This window comes from Mchenga conophoros, linkage group LG7, assembly GCF_057382185.1.
Source record: "Mchenga conophoros isolate Kocher_MC1m ecotype Shallow Benthic linkage group LG7, M_conophoros_male_GT1.1, whole genome shotgun sequence".
NCBI classification, from domain to species: Eukaryota; Metazoa; Chordata; class Actinopteri; order Cichliformes; family Cichlidae; genus Mchenga; species Mchenga conophoros.
This window is the reverse complement of record NC_140532.1, coordinates 15,696,524-15,703,096: the sequence shown is the minus strand read 5'-3', so window position 1 is coordinate 15,703,096 and position 6,573 is coordinate 15,696,524.

Genomic DNA, 6,573 nt, shown 5'->3' with positions numbered 1-6,573 from the left:
TGAAGAGATGACCCAAAAGCAGCATGCAAAGGTAGGCAAAATACAAAACCCAGATAACAGAAAGTTCACAGGAACAGCAGCAAATATACAGGAGGGAAAGTAAACAGACAAAAGTGAGGGCAAAGGCAGGTGTTTATATAAACACATAGGCACGGACAACTATCCTTAGACTACACTGATTAACGCGAACACCTAAAAAACAACTATAAATTCAAAACAAGAACCAAAACTTATGCAACCCTGGAACCTGTAAGACTGCAACAGTACAATTTGTCAGTCAACTGAGCTGCACTCTCCACCATCACCATCAAAATACCAAAACAGAAGACATCTGTTAAAATAATAATGTTCCATTCCTCCAGTAAAGTTTCAGACGTCTGGAGAATCACTGCAGAGAGACAGTGATGCTGTTCTGGTGGTCCAACACTTTGCTTAAGCTGTTTTCAAGCATGCACTGAAACGCTGAATATTAATAGACATCCCTAAACAGAGGTGCATGTGAGAATGTAATAATTGTAATATATATTGGACAGGACATCTGGAGTGTTACCTTACCCCATCAGACGTTAGTATAATACACTAAACACGATACTGTTTCTCATTTTCTTTCATCCTTATAACATGATGTAATCAGTTGTTTGGACTCTTGTTATTATTTACTATGCAATAAGAACACTTCCTATCAGCCAAGACTAGCAGGAAAATCTAATGTTAATCAGTATAATGTCATTTTGAGTTGAAACTGTATTTTCAGAAATTACTCTTTTGCAAAAGAAAGTTACTACTTGCCTCGAGTGATTCTTCTCTTTTCTTTTTATTAAAAAAGGCAAATTTGTGCTCGTTCATCATCATAACTACCGGTATTCCCACATTCAGTGCCCAACACGCTTATGGGTGTATTTAACCACTATTTTTGTTATGCATTATAAAAGTCCGCTTTCATTCACGGTGAATGCGGGGGTGGCGCTGACAATGTCAGTATTTTTTGGGGAAGCCGCAGAAGATAAGAAGTATGCAGTAAAAAAGATGATCCACTGTTTCTTTTTTTTTTTTTTTTTTTTTTTATTATAGATGTTTTAAGGCTATGAAACCCCTCACTACACACTAGAGATGGACCGATCCGATATTACGTATCGGTATCGGTCCGATACTGACCTAAATTACTGGATCGGATATCGGAGAGAAATAAAAAATGTAATCGATCCATTAAATATCAAAAAAGCACCTCACAAAACTTGCGACATTGCATAACTCGGCTTATAACCGTAGCACGTTGGATCAGTGTGGTCACGTGATAGAGCGGCTGTGGTGTGCGATACCTTTTTTTTTTTTTTTTTTTTTTTTTTTATATGTATCAACACCTGTTGCAGACAAGCGCACACACAAGCAAAGAGAGTCACAAATACAGGTTTAATCACAACAACGGGGGATAATAAGGTCACAAGATGACATTTCAAACTGATGCATGACACAAGTCATCCTAACGACTGTATAACGAGCTCGATGTTGTTTAAAAGCCTGATAAATAAACGGTTTATTTATTTGTATGTCGACTGTGGCAAAGAGGTTGCTCTCATCTGAGGCAGAACTAAGCAGCCAGCCAACAGCTGTTTGTTATAGGTCAGATATTCACAAATAACTAGGCATGCGTATGGAAAATCTGTGTGCAAGTGAACAAAATAGCATTGAGGCAAACCAATTACAGCACGTTTTCAGCTGAAGTTTGGATGGAAAAAGTGAAGGTGAAAACTGCATATGTCTCTGTGTCAACTAAAGAGGCTAATAAATACAAGCATGTAAAAAAAAAGAGAAGAAGCTTGGACTGAAAGTGTGAGAATATTTCCACTCCATCAAAGTCTGTACTGCAGATAGTTACCCCTTGAAAATAGCTGTCCAAACATGTATAATGTAATTAAAAGTATTTATAAAAACAACTTTGCGGTTATTTGTTGTCATTTAATCATCACAGAGTTATGTTGGCTCATACGCCACAGAACCAGACAACCCTGCCCTTTTTTTTTTTTTTTTTTTTGGCCTGTCCCGTTTGGCTCTTTTGCCATCAGAATTGTTGTCTAAAGGCAAAGAAAGATGCCCAACGGATTTACTTTACCAAACTGACCATCCCAGCCTTGCCGTAATGGTCCATTTGATTCACCTTTTATTGTTTATTTTATTTTCACTTACTGAATACGGGACAGACTTGACTGGGGGAAAGAAGGGGAGAAAGAAAGAGGGAAAGAGAAACAGCTGAGAAGAGGGACGGGGGAGAAGGGCAAAAGACAAAAACCAACAGAACGGGCAGAGAAAAAAAATGCATATATCAATCACCTGGATCACCTGCTGAGAAAGAAAAAAGAAAGCAAGCAGAAGAAAACAAGAGTAATAGAATAAACAACATCACAATGATATATGGGAATATGACAGTAAATACTAAATGTTAAACATTATTGTGCAGCACATAAGATCAACAGAACACAGTGTGCTTTGAGGTAGGAGCCAAAAAGGGTGTAGTTTGTGGGTGTGATCACCCGTGTGTACACCTGTGAGCATGGACGCGCTTGTTTTTTGTTTTTTTAAAAGGTTCCTTCATGTAATAATCTGCTAGAGGGTGTGGGGGGGGCCACAGCCCCGTCCTCCAGGGCGTGAAGCAGGTGTGGAGGAGATCAAAACTCCAGACATCCAGAGGCCCCCAGAACACAAGAGACCAAGGAAGACCAACAGAGGGGCAGCTGCGCCACTGTCCCGGAAAGAGCTGAGGAGAGTCCCAGATGAGGGCTCACTCAGCAGCCGCGGAGCAGAAGCCAGGGGGAGTTGCAGTGACGCGCCCGTGAGCTCCGCCAGCAGCCAGCTGCGCCTGAGTGACCGAGCCCCAGGCCGAGAGGCCGGGGGCACCCCACCTCCGAAGTGGCCCGAGCGAGCCCCAGGCTCCAGGCCCCGATAAGCGGCCGCCAAGGAGTGAGCCGGTGTGTACCTGGACGCCCATCCCCAGACACAAAGAACCACCAACGCACCGATGTCTGAGGGGGTCCGCCACTGGCAGGGGAAGTGGTGGTAGGGGGAGATAGGCCTCCAAACCTTGGAGGGCCTGAGATGTCCCCAGAGAGGTGGCGCCTGACACCCAACCTGACATATAGACACAGACATACAGGCACACACAGATACAAACATCCATTCCCACCCTCATGCTCTCATATGCACTTACTCCACACTCAACCAACGTGGAGACAGACATAAAGAGACGTTGTACACACGATCACACTCCCCAAGCGTACTCTACAAACCGGGTCTAGGTGCCCCCGCCCCTGGAGGGGGGAACTGCACCCAGACCCAGGTGGTGTTTCCCTTTTCCCTGCGGTGGGGGGAGGCAGACCGCCCCGACTCCGCAGCAGCAGGAAGGCTCCACACTCCAGACCGCAGTCGGACGGCCAACTCCTCCTCCTAGTCCTAGCCCCCCTGCTCCAGCAGGTCGCAGAGAACGGGGGTGAGAGAAGACTCCAAACCTCCCTCCACCCGCTCATTGTAATGTCGATGCATGTGTGTTCTAAGGTGCATTTAAAACCCAGGAGGGCTTGGAGCTACCTGCCAGAGAGCAGCAGGTAAGCGCATGGTCCCTCCTGCTAGCCCTCAATGTCTACGTGTATTTAAAATTGAGAGGTGGGCAACGATGCCAGGGGTGGGGTGTACACCCTGATGGTACTTTGGACTCCGTGTATCGTGCCCACCCCCAAGATCCTATATGTATGTGTAATGAGAGTGTGAGTAATGTGAATGTCTAAGTTGTGGGATAAAATTGAGGCAGAGGCAGCCAGAAGGGGACAGGGGGGGGGGGGGGGGGGGTAGCCTCCTCTGCACCCTGGTGACATACCCCTACTCCAAGGCCCTGCATGTGTGGGTGGTTGTGGTGGAGCGGGAAGAGGGAGGCAGCTGGAGATGGGGAGGGAAGGAAGGGAGGGGCAGGTGACCCCTCCCTGGGGCCAGCTCCCCCGCTGACCCCAGTAGGCACCCCCATACTCCGCGACCCGCCAGGGAAAGGGGGCCCAGGCCCATCCAGACCGGGCCCAGTGCAGCAGCGCCGCCCGGCCCCACAGAGCCCGGGACAGTCCACCCAACCCCACCACAGAGAAAACTGCACCCACCCCACCATCCACTCATCTTCCAGACTACATAAGACAATAAACACCCAGGCTGAGATCTTCCTCCACCTCTCCTGTATCTCCCCCTCCTGCAGAGGCAGCTCCTGAGGAGAGGAAAGCTCCTGCAAGATGTGACAATCTCCCCCACCAGTTGAAGAGCCCCCCAGGTGGCTCGACGCACCGGCGGCACCCTGCTCCAGGGCTGGGCCCCCATGCACCCACCCACCCACAACCCCGGCAACACACCAACCAGGACCCAAGCCCCCGAGGCCCGGTCCGGGTCCCAGCCCAGAGACGGAGCGCCCCCAGAACCTCACGCCCATCCCGGACCCACCCAGGGGCAGCCAGGCTACCAGGTCAGTAACCCACGTCCGTCAGCACAGACCCTCCCCTAGCCCCGCTGCACGCAGCCGCGAGGAAACAGTCACCGGAGAGCCAACAGAGCCCCTAACCGGACATGACCGCTACCCCGGGTTGAGCCCCCCAAGGAAGATGCCTCCGGGGAACCCCCCCGACGCCCTAAGCCTGTCCCTACCCCCACACCAATCACAACAGTGAAGGCGGGACCAAACTATGACCCCCCACCCCCACTAGGTGATGGAGCTGATCAAAGGAGCCCAGAGCAATTGATCTGATGTGGTGGCCGAGGCTGTATCAAGACTAATGTAATCTAATAGATAATTTCTATATTGGTTAGAATTAAGATTATTTTTATTTTTCCAGTTCATGAGGACTGTTTTCTTGGCTATGCATAGGGCAGTGAAAACCATATGGGTGATATTCTTTTCTGAAGTGACATTATCTAAGCTGCCCAACAAACACACTAAGGGGGAAGTTGGAATGTTACATTTCAGACACTTCGATAAGTCTTCACATATCTCGCGCCAAAACTTCTGAACTGGTGGACAGAACCAAAGAGCGTGGATATAATTGTCCGGTGAATTGGTTTGGCAGTGTGAGCAGTTGTTGGTAGACGTAAAGCCCATCTTGAACATCCGATGACCTGTATAGTGCACTCTATGTAATATTTTGTATTGAATTAATTGAAGACTGGGATTTCTAATTAGATGAAAGGTTTATTGTTTCTTGATACAATAATTATCACCATTCTTTTTACATTAGGGCATGTCATGTCAATTTTCTAATATGCTTAACTGATTGAAAATTTTTATTTATATTTTTAAGAAAAAAAATCACTTTTTTGTGGAGCTGGAAACTAGATAGAGAAAATGTGACAATCCCCCACACTCAGACCAGGATTTGTTGTTGTTTATCAATGGGCTGAAACCGAGCAACAGAATGGGGATAAAAGGTGATTTAAGTGACTTTGAATGTGGCGTGATTGTTGATACCAGATTAGCTGGTCTGAGTATTTCAGAAACTGCTGAACTGGATTTTCCCAGAGTTATAGAGAACGGTCAAAAAAAGAGAAAATATCCACATCAACACATCATTGGTGTTTAGGAGTACTACACGCAGGTGCATCACAGCAAAAGAGGTAAACAAATGGGCACACATATATGACATTTAATTAAGTTTCCCTGTGGCTTTCTGTGAAGGGATGATTTGCAAAAAACAACCCGAAAGGCTGAAAAATAAAGCACTAGCTGAATTGCAAGAAAACCTTCCGTTGCATTTAGGAATGGCTCGAAGCTCATTTCCTCCCTTTTGTAACAACGCAGTATGGGGTCACTGAACTGGACCCTGTTATACAATCACTGGTCTTTGTCAGTTCCTTTTTCTTCAGTTATTTGTCAAACAATGTGACTCATGTGCAGTTAATTGTACTAACAGACCGTACAAATGTGCTCCAGTTTTTGTGAATGAAATTTCAGCTGCAGTAATTAGCAGGCATCTGTGAATGTACAATAATCTTAGTGGTTGTTAACTTTCAATGAGAGGTGAGTAATAGTTAAGCAAATACATAATGTAGTTTGAGTCCTGTGTCAGACTGGCAATCTCTCCAGGGTGTACCCTGCCTCTCGCCCCAAGGTAGCATAGGCTCCAGCCTCCCTGCGACCCTGATCGGGAGAAAGCGGAAGAGAACGGATGGATAAACTGATGATGTAGTTTGCACCTCACAGTGCTAAGAGGACATCTGCTTTCATTTAAGTGTAGACTAGGATAAAATAAATGTCTCACCATTTTCTCTTCTCTGAGTGATTTTCCAAGACAGAGTGTTTTTCCCTGTGAGGAAGAGACCCTGTGGATTTGTATATATTAGACCTCTGGACACGCTATTCACAATTCCTTTAGTGGTCACTTTGAAATTTGCTTCACTGTAATTAACCCACTGCTACTGAATCTGTCCCTCATCCCGAGTCCACCTGGAAATTCACTGACTATGAGAGCCACAAACAAAAAAAGTAAGACATGACGTCTGTTGCCAATGTGCAGTAGCATGCACACAGGACAAGCAATTACATCTGTTTGCTGACTG